Source organism: Pan troglodytes, chromosome 16, assembly GCF_028858775.2.
Source record: "Pan troglodytes isolate AG18354 chromosome 16, NHGRI_mPanTro3-v2.0_pri, whole genome shotgun sequence".
In the NCBI taxonomy this organism is placed as follows: Eukaryota; Metazoa; Chordata; class Mammalia; order Primates; family Hominidae; genus Pan; species Pan troglodytes.
The window spans coordinates 62,331,478-62,352,226 of NC_072414.2; positions in this window are offsets into that span (position 1 = coordinate 62,331,478).

A 20,749-nucleotide genomic window follows, 5' to 3' on the forward strand; every position below is an offset into this window, starting at 1 on the left:
TCATACCAAGTGCGTCCTCTTCCCCCCCTCCTTCTCCTCGACCCCCTCACCATCCCCGCCACCCCCTTGAGGCAGGGATGGTTACAATTCCTAGTTGACACTTAGTCCCTGCCTGTCCAGGGGCAGGGAGCCAATGGCAGTGTAACCGGCAGGTCTCTGGGTCTCTAGTTTTCTCCAGAGAGCACAATGACATGATGCTGACCGCACCGGCTGTGGACCGGGGCCCAGCAGTGCAGATGCTTCTGAGGCTTGTGGTTTAGTTCCAGCCAATGTCAACTTCTTTCTGTCTAACTTTAGAAATCCATGGTTGGCTTCCCTTGCATCAAAGAAGTCAAAGTATTCAACTCCAGAGGGTGTGTATTTTTAAAATGAAAACAATAACAACAAAATCAAAACAAAACCAGAAAGAGAGGAAAAGAAAATCCAGTGATCTTTTGGAGTCAGAGAGACTGTGCACAGAGAGCCCTGAGCTTCACGGAAATGCTCCATGACGGTGGTGAGCCTGAATTAAACATATCTCCTCTGTTTTTAAAGCTAAAAAAAAATCCTAAATGACATTTAATTAGTAGACCTACTTCTTTCCTTCCCATCAAAGCCAAGTGTTTCATGCAGAGCTACATTTCCTAAAAAGGCCCAGGGCTGGAAGCTGAGCTCCTTCACCTTGCGCATGATTCTACCCTGCAGACAGCATTCCCTCCCCAGTCCTCACGGCTGATCTGATGAGTGTTGGTGAGAGAGCAAAGGGGGAAAAGAGTGCCCAGGGGATGTCCCCCACCCGAGGAAGAGGGGTGGCCATCAGGAAATCTGGCCAGATTCCCACTTTGTGCTTTCACTTGCTATGCCAATTTGAACAAGTGCCTGAGCTTTCTAGCCTCTGTTTCCTCATCTGTTAAAAGTGGGGAGTCCTGATACCTGGCCAGGCCACCTCATGGCATAAGATGTGGGCATTTTGAAAAACACTAAACCCTCTACAAAAGGATGAAATTGTTGCTAGTCAATCCCATGCCTTGAGAGGCCAGCAACAAAAACTTTCCCCTCTGATTCCAAAAGATCCTTTTCTTTTTGTTTAAGCATCGCTTCCCCTTTCTCCTGCCTTGTCCGTCTCCTTGGTTCTTCTCTTCCTTCCCCCCTTGTCCTGTGGGCACGTCATCTATCTGGTTTCCCAGCAATGGGAAGCTCAGAGAGGCGGTGTGAAGGCAATGCTGGCACTAGGGAGGTGGGGGTTCCCGAAAGGACTGAACTGGACTTGTGTAGGTGTCATAACTCGGAACCTCTATTTGTGTATCTTTTCCAGGTCATCTGGCCCTCCTCCCTCCCCTTGGACACGAGGGCTGTAAGAAAGCTTTAGTCCTTTTAGATCCAACCGGTGGCGTAACCCTCCAGGAAATTTTCCTCTGTTGGCTGCCCAAGTTGGCTAGACAACTTATCCTCTGATTGGCGGGGTCACACATCATTCCAAGGGAATGGTTATTTTTTCTGAAGGCCATGACAGTGAAGGAGAGGGAGGAGCCATAAAATAAAACACACATAGACTCAGAGAAGACCAGCATGTAACACTGATGGGCTTACACAGACTTCAGGATTAATTTATAGACACTTCTGAAGTTAAAGTGACTCGTTCAGGCAGCTGAGGAAAGGACAGGCCCACAGGCTTCCCAGGCACCCAATCTGCTGAGCCTTTCTTTCCATAGTTCCAGCTAATGCAGAGAAAGAAAAGCACTGACCACAGCCCCACTGTGATTAAGCCCTAGGTGTGGGCACTCAAGACTCCTGGAATCAGAGTCCTATGTTTTTGTTTTTTAACTTCGTTTTTCCTTTTAAAATTGGCTCAAAATTGACACACAGTGAAATGCACATACGTTATCTTTGGATAAACATGTATACCATGTCAACCAAGGTATAGAACACTTCCATTGCCTCAGAAAGTTCTTTTGTATCCCTTCCACTCATATCCACCTCAAAGGCAACCATTCTGATTTTTATCACCAGGGCTGAGTTTTGCCTACCCTAGGTCTTCACATAAATGGAAAGCACACTATACTTGTTCTTTTCTGTACTTTGCTTTCATGATGTCCGTGAGATTCATTCATGTTGTTCTGTGCATTGGTGATTTATTCCAGTCTCTGCTGGGTACTGTTCCAGTACATGAAGATACCACAAATTGTTTATCCAGTAGCTCTGTTTGTGGACATTTTGGTTGTTTTTAGTTTTTGGCTATTGTGAATTAAACTGTAATAATGATCATTCATATACAAGTAGTTATGTAGACATATTTTCGTTTCTCCTGGATAAATACCTATTGATGGAATTGCTAGGTCACAAGTAGGCAAACGATTCAATTAACAAGAAACGTATAATTGAAGTGGTTGCACCATTTTACACTCACTGGCAGTGGATGAGAGTTCCAGTTGCTCCGGATCCTCACTAACATTTCATGTTGTCAGTCTTTATCCTGATGTGTGCGTAATAGTAGCTCATTGTACTCTTAATTTGCATTCCCCTGATGATTAATGATGTTGAACACTGCTTCATGTGTTTATTGGCTATTTTTATGCCCCTAGGTCACAAATACATTCTCCTAGGTTTTCTCCAAAAATTTTTATAGTTTTAGCTCTTATCATTAGGTCTATGATATGTCTAGAATTAATGTTTGTGTGTGGTGATACATAGGGCCCTAAGTTTGTTTTTACCATAGATTTATCCAGTTGTTTGATATTTGTTGCAAAGACTTTCATTGCCCTGTTAAGTTGGTTTAGCACTTTGATTGAAAATCCATTCATGGTATATATGTGGGTCTATTTCTGGTCTTTCTATTCTGTTCCATTACATGTCTTTCCTTATACCAATACCACACTGTCTTGATTATGTGGCTTGACTGTAAATCCTGAAGTCAGGTGGTATAAATTTGTCTTTCTTTTTCAATATTGTTTGACAATTCTTTAGCTTTGTTTTTCCATATAAATTCATAATGACATGTTTCTTGTCATTTTCTACAAAAACATTTTGAGATTCTCTTTGGGATTGCTTTAATCCATAGATATATTTGGGAAGACTTGACATCTTAACAATATTGAGGTTTTCAGTTTATGAATATGGAATAGCTCCTCACTTATAAGGTCTACTTAAATGTCTTTTAGCAATATTTTGTCACTTTATGACAAATATTGTTTATATTTTGTTACATTTATTCCTAAGTATTTTGTGTTTTTTAGATATTAATGTAAAATGGCTTTAAAAATTTTAATTTTTCAATTTTTTGCTGCTAGTATATAGAAAGACAGTAGACTTTTGTATGATCTTGTATCCTGTAACCTTTAAAAATTCAGTTATTAGTTGCTTTGTTGAGTAAGTGATTTAAATTTAAGCTTTTGTGCATAAAAAATGATACTGTCTATAAAGACAGTTTTACCTCTTTTGTTCAAATTTTAATGCCTTTTATTTCTTTATTGTTCTACTATTGCACTGTCTAGTATTTCCAACACAGTGATGAATAAAAGTGGTAAGAATAGACATTCTTGCCTTATTTCCATCTTGGGGGGAAGCATTTAATATTTTATATTAAGTTATATTTATATAAAGTGTGAGTTTTTGACATATCCTTTATTAAACTGAGGAAATTATCTTCTCTTCCTAGTTTGATAAGATTTTTATTAGGATTGAATGTTGAATTTGCTGAATTATTTTTAGGGATCTATGGAGATGATCACATTTTTTTTTCCTTTCACATTTTTTTTCCTTTATTTAATCAATATTGTGAATTACATTGTTTGCCTTTTCAAATGTTAAATTAACTTTACATTCCCAGGACAAACCCCACTTGGCCATGATGTATTATCTTTTTGTGTTACTAAATTCACTTTGTGAATTTTTTATTAAGACATTTTATATCTGTGTCTGTGAAAGATGTTGGTATGTACTTTTCTTTTGTCTTTGTCAATTCTGGTATCAGGATTATGCTGGCCTCATAAAGTGAGCTGGGAAGTGCTCTCTCATTTTTTTTTCTTCTGAAAGCATTCTTTAATAAGATTAATATTATTCTTTTCTAAAGTATTTGATGAAATTAATGAGTGAGATCATCAGACACTGGAGTTTTCATGGTTAGATTTTTACATTAAAGTCCATCTTTTTAACAGATACAGAGCTGTTCAATTTTTTTGTCTCTTTTTATGTCAGTTTTGGTGAGTTGTGCTTTTCAGATAATTTGTCCATTCTACCTACGTTATAAAATTTGATAGTATTGCTGTTCATAACATCCTCTTATTATCCTTGAAGTGTTTGTAAGATCTGTAGTGATGTCACTTTTCTCTCTCTCCCTCTTTCTCCCTCTCTCTCTACATGTATATATACATACACACACACACACGTATATATTTGCAATTTATATTTCTTTTTTCTCAACTAGTCTTACTAAAGCTTTATCAATTTTGTTCACCTTTTAAAAGAACCAGTATTTTCTTTTCTAATTTTATCCATTGTTCTTCAATTTTCTATTCATTATTATCATCTCTAATCTTTATTATTTCTTTCTAATTCTGGGTCTCTCTTTTCTTTTTGTAGCTTCTTAAAGTAGATGTTTAGATCTTTTTTTCTATTATAAGCATTTATTTATTTATTTATTTATTTTTTTTTTTTTGAGATGGAGTCTAGCTCTGTTGCCCAGGCTGGAGTGCAGTGGCACGATCTCGGTTCACTGCAAGTTCTGCCTCCCAGGTTCACGCCGTTCTCCCACCTCAGCCTCCCGAGTAGCTGGGATTACAGTCGCCCGCCACCATGCCTGGCTAATTTTTTGTATTTTAGTAGAGATGGGGTTTCACCATGTAAGCCAGGATGGTCTTGATCTCCTGACCTCGTGATCCGCCCACCTCAGGTTCCCAAAGTGCTGGGATTACAGGTGTGAGCCACTGTGCCCGGCCAAGCATTTAAATACATAGTTCAAGCACTACTTTAGCTATATCCCACAAGTCTTGATATGCTGCATTTTCATTTTTGTTCTGTTTAAAATATTTTCTAATTTTTCTTACAATTGCTTTTTTATGCAAAAATGTGTTGTTAATCTCCAAATATTTGGGAGTTTTCTAAATATATAAATATCTTAATGCCATTGATTTCTTATTTCATTCCATTCTAGTCAGAGGACATACTATATATGATGTCAATCCTTTCAAATGTATTGATATGCATCTTTTGGGCCAGCACTTGGTCTGTTTTATTGATTGCTTCTTTGTACCTGAAAAGAATATGTACTCTGCAGGTGTTGGGTATAGTGATTCATAAATATCAGTAAGTTCAAGGCTGTTGGTACTGTTATTTAAATCTTTTTATGCTTACTGATTATTTTTTGTGGGGAGGTGCTGGTGGTTTTAACACGTTATGAGAGAAGAATATTAATGTCTCCAACTATGGTTGTTCACTTTTCTAGCTCTGCCTTTAGTTCTCTATGTTTTTCTTCACATATGTTTAAACTCTATTATTATATGTATCACATTACAATTACAATTTCTATGTCTTTCTAATGAATTACCCCCTGTATCATTGTGAAATGATAATTCTTCTTGTCTTAATGCCAGTCAAGCTGTCTTCTGCTAATGTGTCTTTTTTAATACTTCTACTTTTATTGATCTGTGTCTTCGTATTTAGAGTTTGTCCACATATTTTCCACTTCCAATGATCTCCATTTCTTTTTGCAGATTTGAGTTTTCTTTTCTTTCATCCTGAAGAACTTCGGCTGGTAACACATTCTCTCAGCCTTTACTTATTTGAAACTGTCTTTATTTTGTCCTCACTTTTGAATACTATTTTCACTTGATACAGAGTACTGAGTACATCAGTATTTTCTTTCAGTATTTTAAAGATGCCATTTCATTTTTAGTGCTTTAAATTGTCATTCTGTTGTATTTAAAAGGCATTACTATTATAGTTTCTCTTGAGTATGTGATATGTCTTCTTTCTTACGACTGTTTTCAATGTATCTCTTGATTTTTGGTTTTCAGCAGATTCACTATGATGTGCCTAGGTATAGTTATTTCTTCATATTTATTTTACTTGGGATTCACTGACCTTCTTGCATCTGTAGTTTGATGTTTTTCACCAAATCGAAAGATTTTCAGCCATTATTTTTTCATAATTTTTTCTATCCCTTTTTTCCCTGTGTTTTTCAGATTGAATTTCTATCGATATGTCATCAAGTCACTGAATCTTTCTTCTGTAATTTCCAATCTGCTATTAAATCCATCCAGTGAATTTTTTATTTCAATTATTCTTTTCAGTTTTAATAGATTCATTTTGTTATTTTTTTATTTCTCTTCTGAGATTCCCTATCCACTCATTGTGACCATACTTTCCTTAATTTTCTTGAACAAACTTAAAATAGATGCTTTAAAATTATCATCTGTTAGTTCCAACATGTGAGACATCTTGGTATCTTTTTCTATGGACTGTTTTTCCTCTTTGTCTTAAACCACATTTTCTTTTTCTTGTAATGTCTAGTAATTCTTTTAAATGTATACTGGACATCGTGGGTGATACGTCGTAAGGACTTTATATTCTGCCATCTTCTTTTGAATTTTTGTCCTGGAAGGCAGTTAAGTTGCTGGATGGTTGCTTTGAACTCATGGAGGCTTAACTTTGCACTTGGTTATACAGCATGTAATATTTGGTTTACCTTAGTTTTAGGGTGAATTCCTTGGTTCTGGAATATAAATTTTGTTCTGCTAACTTGGTAGAAATAAAACTGTGGATTTTATCTCTGCAGCTGCAGGTAAGCCACAGCTGAACTCTCTGCTCAGCTTTATGGACTTCTAGCTGATGTTTCTGCTGGGCTTCTTGATGTCATTCCCATGCAGGCACAGTTCAGGGGTCAGTCAATAATTTGTGGGTCATTTATATGCAGATTTTGAGGCTTCTTCCTCAGAGGTTCTTTTTCAGGATGTCTCCCCTTTATTCCAGGTTCTTCTGGCGCCCTTGAGCTCCAACCTCTGATACCCAAAGTCAGAAAGACCACAGTTTTCTACTTGAGTTCTAGTTACCCCATGCCATGAAAACAGGGGCACTCTGCGCTCAGGGGAAAAGCCAATTAAACATGAATTTCACCCAGTAAGGTTATTTTCTTAAGCTCACTCTAGTTTCTGCCTCATTTTGGCAGCTCTCTAATGCTTTTGAGTATTTGTTTTAATACTTTTTTGCATGCATTAAAACTGTTTTTTATGGGATAATCTAATAGAAGCTATTGTGACACTACCAGCATAGGAACTTAGCCACTTCACTATCAAAGTTTTGGAAAAGTGATGCCCAGAGGGAAACAGTGACCTGCCCAATATCACATAGTAGTTATCAGCTGAGCCAAGTCTTGAAACCAGGTTTCTTTGCTACTCTTGTTGTATCTTGCTGCTAGGCAACCTTTAATGCTTTAGAAAGGGCTACTGAATAAGATTCACATAGCGTCAGGAATCCTTATCATAAGTATGTGGAGGAAGTCAAAAAGGAACATGAGAAATTTCGATGTCTAGTAGTTTTAGATCATTCAGAGCCATCAGGGAGCCAGGTAGTAGGTTACAGAGACAGAGGCTCAGCCTGTGGGCACTAAAAGGGACCAGAAATTCCACAGTGCCATGGCTTTAAGTACCACTAAGAGGCTGGTATCTGCCCAGTTTTATATCTGTACTCCAGACCCCCAGGTACCTTAGACTCAATCCATTCAGAACTAAACCATCCCGGTTTTCCCCATCCATGATGCATCTTCTCCTATGCTCCCCAGCTCTGATCAAGGTCTTACCATGAATCTACCTGGTTGTCCAAACTAGAATCTGAGAGCTCGTTCTTGACTCCTCCCTGGTTCGTTGTAGAGATTGACACAGATTCCACATCCTAAAAAGCTCCATCTCTTCCTTTTCATCTCTCTGGGCCCTGCTTTTATTCAGGGTTTCTTTCCTACTCCCTGGTTTATCATGATATGTCCCACATCTGGTTAACTCCTACACACACCCCTGTCCAAAATTCCTCTATTGCCAGATGCAGATGTGTTGCTCCCTGATCTCTCACAGTCTACTGGGGAAAACAGGCAGATTAACATCTGGCTATAATACATAATGATAAGCCCTAATAGAAACTGTGAACTTAGAGGGCATCAAATCCCCTGCATGGGGAACCCTCCTCTCTGCCTACAGGGGAATTCTGAGCAAACATCAAAGGGAGAGGAGTTTTCTCAATTACTCCTGGGCTCTACCCCACCTTGACCAGACACCCCACCTACGCTAAGTCAGGGCGCCTAAAATTGAACATTTTAGCTTCAAGGCGGGTGGGGAGAGAAGAGAAGCTTACATTTCAGACACAAAGAGAATAAAGAACAAAAGAAGCAATCGGGTATTTAAATATTTGTATTAATTACCACCTAAAATCAGTTTCCTAAAAATAAAGGTAAAAATTCTTCCTGACCATCCTCTCCAAGTGTCTCATTCTAAAAGTGAGAGTAAGACTGACTTCCTGTTTTTAAAACTTCAGAAAGTGGAAAAGGCAGAAGCAAGACGTTGAACAAGACATAGAGCTGCTCAGCACCTTCATTTCCTCCTCCTTAAGGAAGAAGGTGATCATAATCTTCCCAGGCAGCTCACAAGGCTACTGCTTATTTCAAATAAGACAGCAAACGCCAAGGCCCTTTGAGAAATTCAAGATGCGATGACAAGAGGAATTATTATACCAGACACCTTTATGTTCCTTTTGCCTTCTCCTAAGAGAAATCTGTTGCGTCACCCCTCCAAGACTGATTGATATTCCAAAGACACAAAATAACTTGAACAATTCAGAGAGAGGCAGATCTGGAAGGTGGAAGTCTTCAATATTTCCAGGAGACAATGGGAGCCATGAATAATTCTAGGAGACAAGAAGACCATACAGAAATCCTCCTACTTGGTTTCAGTGTCCTTGATAACAAATGCCAAGACAGGCTATGAGATCTGGGAGAGTGGAGACCTGTGTTCTCACCTGATTTAAGGTCAGCATCCCTGGAAAGGATCACACACCCAGATGAGAGGGGAGCATCCTGCTCTACTGCCTCCCTGCTGCACCATGTTGGGCACGTCACGTCACTGCTCTGAGCCTCAGTTTCTGACCCCCCTCCCTCCTTCCCACTCTCCCATAGTTGTTGGGAGGGCAAGAGGAGATCAGGGATGTGGAAGCTCTTTGCAAACTATAAAAGGCTTCATACATTTACATTGTTGTCATCACTATCTGCGTGACTTGTGCTTTGGTGGAATAAGTCCATCTTTGCAAGGCAGGCCTTTGAAGGTATTCTAAGCCCTGCAGGCCTCCAGCGGCCCTCAACATAAGCCAGTGGTGGAGTATGGTTTTTATCAGGAAGGCTGGCGGGAGACCAGACGCCACATAGCCTGCAGAACCTCAGGATACAGGCCGGCCCTGCCAGGGCTACTTGACCCCAAACCATCCCAGGGTCCTGCTCTGGCCTTTGCAGTCCCCAGTTTCCATGAGGTACTAGGTCTTGGCGTGGTGTGGAGAAAGAGGTGTTCTCTTTCTCTCTGTTGCAAAGGAATATTAGGAAATGCATCCGGATTTAGATTCCCAACTGGAACTCCAAGCTGTCCCCTTAATTGATTTCTTTTGCTTCCCTCAAGTCCTCAAAAACGTGTCGACATCCATTTGGAGTTGCCGTCCACCAGGCGCACACTGGCCAACTTTCTTCAATTAATGAGCTGAGACTGAAATTGAGAGCCTCACTTTCCACAGCCACGGCAGGAGATTGACCCTGCCTTGGCGATTAAACAAAATGTCAGTGCTGTGTCTGTGAAATATAAGTTATTAAAAACTGGCCACTCCAGCTAGCTCGGGCAGCACATTATCACTGATGACTATTGTCTTGGCTGTGGCTGGACATCCCCCGACACTCACCTCCAAATTTGGCCTGTTTGCTGCTTGTGCCTTTGCTCAAGTCAGTCCCCCTGCCCTGCACGCCCTCTCTATAGCTATGTGCTTGTCAAAACACAGCCAGCCTTCAGGACCCAGTTATTTGGAATTTTTATTCATTCAATAAACATGTGTTGAATGTTCACTGTGCACCAGACTCTTGTCATTTATTCATTCTATAAAAATTTATTAAATGAACAAGACAAACACCACCTTTATCCTCACAGAGCTCGGAGACTTGGAGGGACACATTTTGAAAGATGACTCTTGGCCGGGTGTGGTGGCTCACACCTGTAATCCCAGCACTTTGGGAGGCTGAGGCAGGCAGATCACTTGAGGTCAGGAGTTCAAGACCAGCTGGCCAACATGGTGAAAACCCGCCTCTACTAAAAATACAAAAATTAACCAGGCATGGCGGTGGGCGTCTGCAGTCTCAGCTATGCAGGAAGCTAAGGCAGGAGAATCACCTGAACCCAAGAGGCAGAGGTTGCAGTGAGCCGAAATCACACTACTGCACTCCAACCTGGACAACAGAGGGAGAGTCCGTCAAAAAAAAAAAAATTTACTCTAAGGTGGCACAGTGGATTTAGGGCAGTGACAGATATGTATGAGTGCTATGGGGTACTGGGAAGGGGCACTGACTTCTGGAGAAAGTGCTATATTTTTTAAACATTTTTGTAATTAAAAATTTCAAATATTTATTTGGAACTGTTTGACGAACCCCTCGGTGCCCACCACCCAGCTTTAGCATCGATCATCTCACAGCCAGCCTTTTATCTCTAATCCTATCTGCCTCCCCACACTCTTGTGTTATTTTGAAGCAAATCCCAGACATCATGTTATTGTCTCCATGAGTCCACACCCCTTCTAATCTGTACTGCTCAGTGGCTTTAGGCCAGCTTTATGTCAATAAGGGAGCCACCAAAGTGTCCAAGGAGCACTGACCAGCCTTGGCGTCAGACAAATCTGAGTTCAAATCCTATTTCCCACACCGGCAAAGCTGCTGACTGTGCAAACGACTTACCTACTCTGGGCCTTGCATTCCTCATGTACAAAATAGGGATACCATTTCTGAGTTTCTAGAGTTGTTCTGATAATTAGATGATGTAAAGTATATAAAGTGCCCAGCATGGCACCTGGCCCTGAATTGGTGCTCCATAAATATTCCCTCCCTTACATCACACACCGGGGCCTGTTGTGGGGTGGGGGGAGGGGGGAGGGATAGCATTAGGAGATACACCTAATGTAAATGACGAGTTAATGGGTGCAGCACACCAACATGGTGCATGTATACATATGTAACAAACCTGCACGTTGTGCACATGTACCCTAGAACTTGAAGTATAATTTAAAAATAAATAAATTAAAAAAATATATTCCCTCCCTTGTCTTGCTGTGTCCTGGGTCACTGTGAGAGTACCGTGAAGCAGCTGAGTATGTTTGACTATGATATTTCACTTAGGACATGCTAAGATGTGATTGGACATTCCCAGAGGTCAGACTCCTGACCACAGTATAGGCCCAGCCCAGACAGCTATTACAGTAAGACTTCTTTAATGTCAGCCTCTCTCACCTACTCTTTACATAGTGTGGACCAGTGGTCTGCTTAAAGAGTAGTCCACACTATGTAAAGAGTAGGTGAGAGAGGCTGACATTAAAGAAGTCTTACTGTAATAGCTGTCTGGGCTGGGCCTGAACCACCGTCACGTGAGTTCACTGCAGAGAGATGTTGCTTAGGTTTTGCAAAGTTCGAGTCGTGACATTGGCTATTCCTTTCACACTTCACAGTGCTTTGGGAAGAAGGGAGACTCTAGGCAAGGGAGAATGTGTGCACCTAAACTGAGCACTTGCAAGCTTGCTTTTCAAAGGCTCGACCTGCTTCTGGCTGCTGCGAGCACCAGCCTCCTCTCTACTCTGGGTGGCAGCTGGTGATAAAGCCCCAATAACTCAGACAAATGTGGTTGACGCCAGAGAGGAGTCAAGGGCCTGGCTGCAATGTCTGGGGCCAGCTTGGTCTTGGACCTCGCTGTATGTTTACAAGTTTCCTTTGACAATTCAGTTTTGAAGATGGGCTTCATTAAAGGGCAATTATAGGTTAAGTAACTTGTTGGCTCATTGCCTAATGTGGAAAACTCGACTGTGACAATCAGATAATTCTGAGATTAAGCAAGACAGCAATTGCTACTGAAAGAAGAAGCTTAGCAAGAGGATAAAAGACTCTCCAGCCATGACCTCATCCCAGCTGCCCGTCTGGGCAGGAAGTCTGGATTCAAGGGGCCAGCAGGCTCTGGGAACCTCTGGCATCGGGGGTGACCTCTTCTGGGAAAGGAGACCACAAAAGGCAAAGTGCTCTCCCATTGAGTGGCAAGATTCCCCTCTTCCTATAGGGCTTAATTCTCCCAGAGGCCTTCTCCTGGGTGCCAGGAGTGAGCCAAGCTGGTCTGTGCTGTGGCCTCTGTTTGTACCCGGCTGTTTTCCATCAGCCCACCCTTGCTAATACCTCCACTTTCCCTCTCCTTCCACATCTCTGACCATCCATGAAGCTTCCCTAATGCAGAAGGGGTGAATTACCTCAATATTCCTTGAGAACTTGGTGTCAGATAGGAAATTTTCTATTATGTGTCAGAAAATCCCACCCCAAACTATGACTTGTACAGAAAGGGGGATTTATATCCTCATCTACTGATGTAACTAACAGGCTCAGAGGGTGTTGACCTCAGGAGTAGCTGGATCCAGGAGCATTAAACAATGCCCTCTCCTTTGCTTGTCCCTTATAAGCCCCATTTTCAGAGCTCTTTCCACACTGTGGCAAGATGGCCACAGGAGTTCTGGTCCAGCTGGAAAAAAAGCCTTGTTTCCTGATGATTCCTGCCAAAGTTATCTTATTTGACCTGATTGGACCAGTGTAAATCATGTGACTGGGTAAACTTCACATCCTGATTGGATGTTCTTTGGTTAGGTGTATGCTCCACTCTACAGCAGGTGGGAGGCTTATTAGGAGCGCATAGCCTGAGGATAAAGGAGGGACAGACCCTCAAAAGGAAATCAGGGTGCTGTTCTCAAAAGAAGGGGAAAGAGATGCCAAGAACCAAAAATCTAACTAATATACTTCTGGCCTCTGTCATGCATTTATTTATTTATTTTTGTTACTATTATTTATCTTTTTTTTTGTTTTTTGAGACAGAGTCTAGCTCTGTCACCAAGGCTGGAGTGCAGTGGCGCAATCTCGGCTCACTGCAACCTCTGCCTCCCCAGTTCAAGTGATTCTCCTGCCTCAGCCTCCCAAGTAGCTAGGATTAGACATGCACACCACGCCCAGCTAATTTTTGTATTTTTAATAGAGACGGGTTTTCACCATGTTGCCCGGGCTGGTCTCAAACTCCTGACCTCAAGTGATCCACCGACCTCGGCCTCCCAGAGTGCTGGGATTACAGGTGTGAGCCAATACACCCTGCCTGTCATGCATTTAAATGTTAACTTTGTGATAATCCTGTCTCTCAGGTAGATTTTTAGTTCCTGTGGGGCTGCGGTTCTGAAAAAGTGGTTCCCAACAGGCAGCAACAGCATCACCTGGGAATGTGTTAGGAAGTTTCCAGCCCAATCTGGCTCTCCTTGAGCCCCTGGAGTCCCTCAGGTTGGTGGCCACATGTCCCAGGTCTCCATGCCCCTGCTGCATGGAGGGGTCAGTGCCACCCTGACTTAGCCCAGCTGATATTCACAAGGGCAGCATGGGGTGACAGCAAGAGCTGTGGATTAGCAAGGTCAGAATAAGGCTCCCAGACCTGGCCTGGGCCCTGCAGGACACATTCAACCCTCCTGCGCCTCACTTTCCTCATCTCCGAATGAGAGGCTCGGGAGTAAGGATTCTGGATCCACACTGTATGACACTTGGGTCTGCGGAGCTCTCTGCTGGACCCTGGGCAAGAGGCTGAGGTGGGTGCATGGAAAGAAGGAACGGTGGTTCCTGCCTTCGCTGACCTTATAGTTCAGTTACATGCAGAACAGTGACACTCAGGTGACTAAAAACCAAGCCAGCTGCTCCTATTTCCAGGTTCAGGAGCAGGACACAAACACACGAGGCCCTATAAGCAGCAGGATACCACTGTGGGCTTTCTGGAGAGGGTGAGCCTTGAAAAGGGAGTTTGATTAAAGAGTAAAGGGAACACCCTTGAAGGAGGTGGGGAAACTGCTGAGCAAGGGCGTGGAGACGGGGTTTTGTCGTGTGTTTGGAAGTGGGGACAAGACTCCCTGGCTCTCCCTTGCTTAATATGACACAGGCTGTGTCTTCCTCCCCGCACCTTGTAAAATCTTGCCTCTTCTGCCCCAGACAGCTGTGGACCTGTTTTTTCAGAGTCTGTGCTCAGAATTACTTCTAGGTAGGCTCAGAGATTGGGTGGAGGTGGGGTGAGTGTGATGCTGTGATTAGATTCACCTTCAAGACTGAACCAGCCTCCCCACCGTTCTGATCCAGGCAGCAGCCCCATAACACAAGAGTTAAGAGGAGTTTGGAACGTGGATCTGGACTGTTGAGAGGAGGTGGAAGATGAGAAGTCCTAGGCCAGTGTAGGGAGGGAGACAGCAGAGGGCATCTCTCATCGATTTGCTCATTTGTTCAATCAACGGCCAAACATTCACTGACCATCTGCTCTGAGTTAAGGCCTATTCTGGCACTGGGACGGCAGAGGCTCCATAGTTCTGGATATCTGTTAATGCTGAGCGTTTGGAGAGTTTGTCTAAACCCCCCATTTTACAGATGGGAAAACTGAGGCTCAAACCCAAGGCACACAAGAGGTCAGTGGCCTGGCCAAGATAGGCCAGGCCCAGGTATGTTCCCGCCAGCAAAAAGGGAATGACTCCAAGAGGCTGGAGCCTGTATGGACCCAAGCGTCACCTGGCAGGAGAGGGAGAGTAAGCGCAGATGCAGCCTCAGGGCCTGAGAGGGATTGAAGTGTCCAGACACAGATTCCCAAGAGTGGAACAATTAGCAACAGACGAAATTCAGACAACTGGCCCCAGGGCAAGTTCAACAAACAGCCACCACAGGGCAGAGGTTTCTGGGAGTCTGGCCCCAAGCAGGATGGGGGCAAAGAGACCAGGTACTGGGATTAAGTGCTGGAGGGGTTGGGGTTGTAGCCCCGGAGAAACTGATGTGCCTGGTCCTATGTGACAAAGGCAGGCCTGCAGGTTCCCAGAGTGAGGAGCCAGCCCCTCTGCAGCCCCTTTTGCCAGAGGCCACCACTGATGCAGGGCTGAGCCTAGGAAAGGGCCCAGCACTAGAGCTGGGATGGAGCAAACCTGTGGCAGATCTGCTGTTGGCCCACAGCTGCAGAGCTGGAGGGCCTCAGCCAATAACAACATCAATATAGTAACAAGAAGGATGAGACAAGGCTTACCATGCAACCAGCACTGTGCTAAAACCTGTGTGCACTGTCTTGGTAAATCCCAGCAACAAGTATATCTCCATATCACAGATGAGGAAACTGAGGCACAGAAAGATCAGGTCCTTGGTCAAGACCACACAGCTAGCAAGGAATAGAGCTGGACTTAAACACAGGGAGCTGGATTCTAGGGCCCATGTCTTGAAGGAATTCTCATCTCCTTTCTATGGTCCAGCCTTTTGATTATGTACATTTTCAAACATACATGAAAGAAGAGAAAATAGATATATGGACCCCCAGTGTATCTGTCATCCAGCGTCAGTGTCGATCCACATTTTGCAATCTTATTTCTCTACAGACCTCACTATTTTTAGGAGAGGGCTAGGGTATTTTAAAGCAAATCACAGATATCGTATCCTTTCAACCTTAAGCACTTCAGTCTGCATATGGAATAGATAAGCATATTTTTCTTTCTCATACCGATTATGCTGTTATCACACCTAACAAAATCAGCAGTGACTTCTGGATGTCAGGGGTAAGTCTCTCTGATCATCTCCAAGATGGCTTTTTACAATTGCATCCAATCAGGACACAAATTAGATCCACCCATTGCATTTTGTTGCTCTGACACTCAGGTCTCTCGGATTCTCAAGTTTCCTCTCCCCACTTTCCCATGCCAACCAGTTGAACCTCCTTTTATAGATGGGAAATGAGGCAGTGTTCGCAGTCTCTTCCAGGACTAGGCCCCAGCCAGCTCTAGTTCATTTCTGCTGCCGCCGTCGTGGCAGACCCTTCTCTTATTTATTCTTTTCTATTTGTGAACTAGCAGAGAAGTTAGCAAGAACGGGCATCCTCAAGCTCTGTGCGTTCTCAGGATATAATTCACTTTAATCTTTTAAGCATTTGACAGTATTTGCTCGAAAGAAGGAGCAACAAGTACATAATTATTGCACTAATTAAGCTGCCAAAACACAAGCGTGAGGCAAGAGCACCTTTGAAACGGGGAGCCCACGACGCATTAGCATCTGCTGTAAGCTTATTAATCACCTAACAGGCAATTAGCAAGCTGTTACTGTTTGAGGCTGCTATGTAAATAAATTCTTGGGTTAATTTCTTCCTCTGATAATAAAGAAAACATTATGAAAATTAGCTAAGCGACAATGTAAATGATCTTCACTGTTAATTATATGACAGCGTTACATATGCAAGGACCCCAGCGCTGATAAGGGACAGGCTCCCTCCTTCCCCATTGCCCATCCCCAGCCCCCACCTTGGCTCTGCCACTTTAAAAATAAAAGTGTTGACACAGGTAAGGAGGGGGAGCTTTGGGGACTGGAGTCACAGCTGTTTGCTTGCAGCTTGCCCAGAGCAACTGCCAACTCCTGCAAACTGGGATGTTTTGTCACCTGAACCTCAAGTGGCCTTGGGCTGGACCTGTGACCCCAGCTGGCAGGAAGGGAGCAAGGAAGGGGCGGAGGACCAGGCCTGGGGTTCTCCCCACCCATGGCGGCCTGCTCCCTGAGGCCTCGCAGCACTGCTGAATAGACTCCTGGGTTTATGTCATTGTCACATGGGGGAATTCCTGGGCACTACTGTGCATGTGGCATTGCTAGACAGAGGCCACCTAGCTCACCCATCTGGGTCAGGTGTGTGGCATGAGGCAGGTAGAGGCCCTGTAACTCAAGTTCAAATCCTGCCTCCACCACTCAATGTCTGTGTGACCTTGGACAAGTGACCAAACTCCCCTCAGCCTGTTTCTTCATCCGTGAAATGGAGACGATGGTACCAGAACCCGCAGAGGGTCACTGTGAACAAATATAAGGGATAATTCTCATAAAGCCCTTAGCACAGAGCCTGCCTATGGTGAGCACTGGATACATGCTCACTGGCATTATCATCACTGATCTGGTCATTCCAAAAGACATTGATCATATGCCAAGATCTGTGCCAAGTGCAAGGAACCCAAAGAGGAAAAGGCACAGCCTTGCCATCATGAGATGGGAGAGCCAGGGCATGCATGTCAAAATAGCCAGCCCCACCATGCAGCCAGGCCACGAGCCAGAGGAGAGGGACAGACCAGGGCCCGAGGTGTTGTGGCAAGGTGGGGAAGGGATGAAGCCAGTATCTAGCTTTCTCAGGGGCTGGGTCTTGGGCACTGTTTTGGTTCTAAGCAAGTCCTGTAGTGTAATGGAGGGAGGATGGCTTTGGATCAGATGATGGTTTGTCTTCCCTTAAGGAAGCTCACTGCTCTGAGCCTTGTTTCTCACTTGGTTATGGAAGCAGAGGTAAGTGACAGGAAGCATCCAGCACAAAGCCTGACACAGTGGATGCACCATGAGGATAGGTCCCCTAAATTGTAGGATGGAGGGCAGACCAGAAAGCCCTCCAGCCAGGGTCAGCCTCTGAGAGCTTTAAGGTCCTTTGAGCAGGGCAGAGGGGTCTGTGTACTACTGTTGATGGTTGCCCAGATGCCAGCATCTTGCTTGACCAGGTCCTGATGCGTGTTCCCTTACAAAAGCAATTCCCCGAGTTAGTCCTATCAGATACTCAATGAGGAAAGGGGTTCATGGTCAGTTGAGTTAAGGAAACACCCAGTTAAAAAGGTTTCTTTGCCAGGCGTGGTGGCTCATGCCTATAATCCCAGCACTTCGGGAGGCTGAGGCAGGTGGACCACAGGGTCAGGAGTTCAAGACCAGCCTGGCCAACATGGTGAAACCCCATCTCTATTAAAAATACAAAAACTAGCCGGGCAGGGTGGCGGGCGCCTGTAGTCCCAGCTACTCAGGAGGCTGAGGCAGGGAATTGCTTGAAACCAGGAGGCGGAGGTTGCAGCGAGCGGAGATCACGCCATTGCACTCCAACCCGGGCAACAGAGTGAGACTCCGTCTCAATAAAAAAAAAAAAAGATTTCTTTGCTGCAGGGCTTTTCTGAGCATCTAAACACTAATATGCCCATATCACAAAGTGCAAATGCTTCCATACATGAAGAGACCCTACAATCAATAACAAGACCAGCAATCTTTTTTGTTTTTTTGAGACTAAGTCTTGCTCTGTCGCCCAGGCTGGAGTGCAGTGGCATGATCTTGGCTCACTGCACCCTCCACCTCCCAGGTTCAAGCGATTCTTGTGCTTAGCCTCCTGAGTAGCTGGGATTACAGGTGACTGCCACCACACCCAGCTAATTTTTATATTTTTAGTAGAGACGGGGTTTCACCATGTTGGCCAGGTTGGTCTCGAACTCCTGACCTCAAGTGATCCACCCACCTCAGCTTCCCAAAGTGCTGGGATTACAGGTGTGAGCCACTGTGCCCAGCCTATATTTTTTAAATGGGCAAAAGTGTATTATCTTGTTCCCTGAAGATGCATACATCCTATGACCCAGCAATTCCAGCCCTGGCTATATATACTCTGCTTTAGAAGTTTTTGCCCATGTGCACTAGGAGATATGTACTAGAATGTTCCTAGCCACATTGTAATAACAAAAATTTGAAGGTGACCCACAAAGCCATCAACAGGAGAAAGGGTAAATTGTGGCATATTCATACAATAAAATATGTTACAGCATTGAAAATTAACAAACTGTAGCTATTGTAACATGGACACATTTCAGAAACAATGTTGAGGACTTTGAAAAATGTTGAATAAAATAATATCAGTTAAAGAACTATATATATAGTTCAATACCATTTATATAAAGCCTTAAACATATACAATAATATTTTGTTTAAGGAAATATATAATCTCTTGATAGGAAGATAGATAGAAGATAGATAAAACTAAAATGTAAAACAAATGAATAAACAAAAAATTAAGAACTGTGGTTATTCCTGGGACACAAGGAACTTCAAAGGAATTATAATGGTCTATTTCTTTAGCTGGATAGTGGGTACATAGGTGTCCTTCTATTTTTATACCTTTTCTAAATATATATATATATACACACATATATAAACATACATACTAAATATATATACATGTATACACATATATGTTTTTGTCTATTTGAAACATTTTATAGTAAATATTTTAAATAAAGAAGAATGAGCAAAAGTTATAGACAGTTCACAGAAAATAAAATGTAAATGGCATTATATGTAAATGTAAAAAAATGTAAATACTGGAAGAAAAAAGGCTCATTCTCACTATGACTTAACACATGAAAATTAAAATCACAGTGAAATATAATTTTCTACCTTTTACATTGGCAAAGAACAAAAGTGTGATAATGCATTGTGCTGGTAAGGACAGAGGGAAACGGGCTTGCGCCTAAATTGCTGGTGGGAGGGAATCTGGCACAACTACCCTGGAAGGCAATTTGGCAACATTGATCAAAACTGAGAATGCATATTCCCTTTGACCCAACATTCCATTTCTAGGTTTTCTGCCTTAGAGATAACCTCCTAGGATTGCAAAATGACTTGTGTACAAGAGTATTTACCGCCATGATGATTGCAACAGCAAGAGATTAGAAGCATCCTAAATGTGCATTATAGGACATTTAAATAAATTATGGTACATCAGCTGGATGAAGTGCTATATGGTCATTCAAATGCATGAGACGGCTCTATGTGTACTGATAAGGAAAGAGTGCCAAGATACATTGTTATGTAAAAAAGTGCTATGCAGTATAGTATGCTCCCATTCTATGAAAATATGTGCATATATAATTACCTATGTCATATATTTATATGTGTATAGGCTCACCCATTCATGACTGTCTCTTGAAGGCTTCCCAAGAAAACAATGTTTTCCTCTGATGCGGGGACCTGGGTGGTGGGACAGGAGAGGGAAGGAGACTTACTTTCTGCTGTATGTAAATCACAACTCATAGCAGACCTAGCCCGTCCTTTCCGCCTTACCTGTCTCTTCTTCCAGCCTCAAGCAGTGACAGCACTGTGTTAGCATCAGCCCATTTCACAGAAGTGCCATCCTGCTCTTGCACTTCCTCTTGCTTCCCCTTCAGGGCATCTCTGTGGACCTTACCACTTCAGGACCACCCCTAGTGCCCACGATTGCCCAACTCAGACACAAGGGAAAATTATCTTCCATGGAGCCAATCTTCAGCCAATTGGAGACTGGACCTGATGGAAATTTCTTCTCGCTTGTCCTTTGCTATAGCAACCCTGAAACACAGTTTAATATGGCTTCTCAGGGAACAGTCCCTTGGGATCCAGCAATCAGTTGCACTTAGCGGCAGCCAGCTCAGTGTCAAATTCTCATGTCGGCTCTTCCTCCTCTGTGGCCACTCCCTAACCCTCTCCCTAGGACTGCACTTCTAATCAAGTCATAGCATCTAAGCTCTGTTTTTTAGGGGGCTTGAGCACAGACAAGCTCTTTTGCACCTTTAGATTTCATCCCTTGTAATGTACCTACTAATACATATATATATAATATACATATTATACATTAGCATATATGTATGTGCTAATATGCACCTTGAATCTGCAAGAGGGGATAGA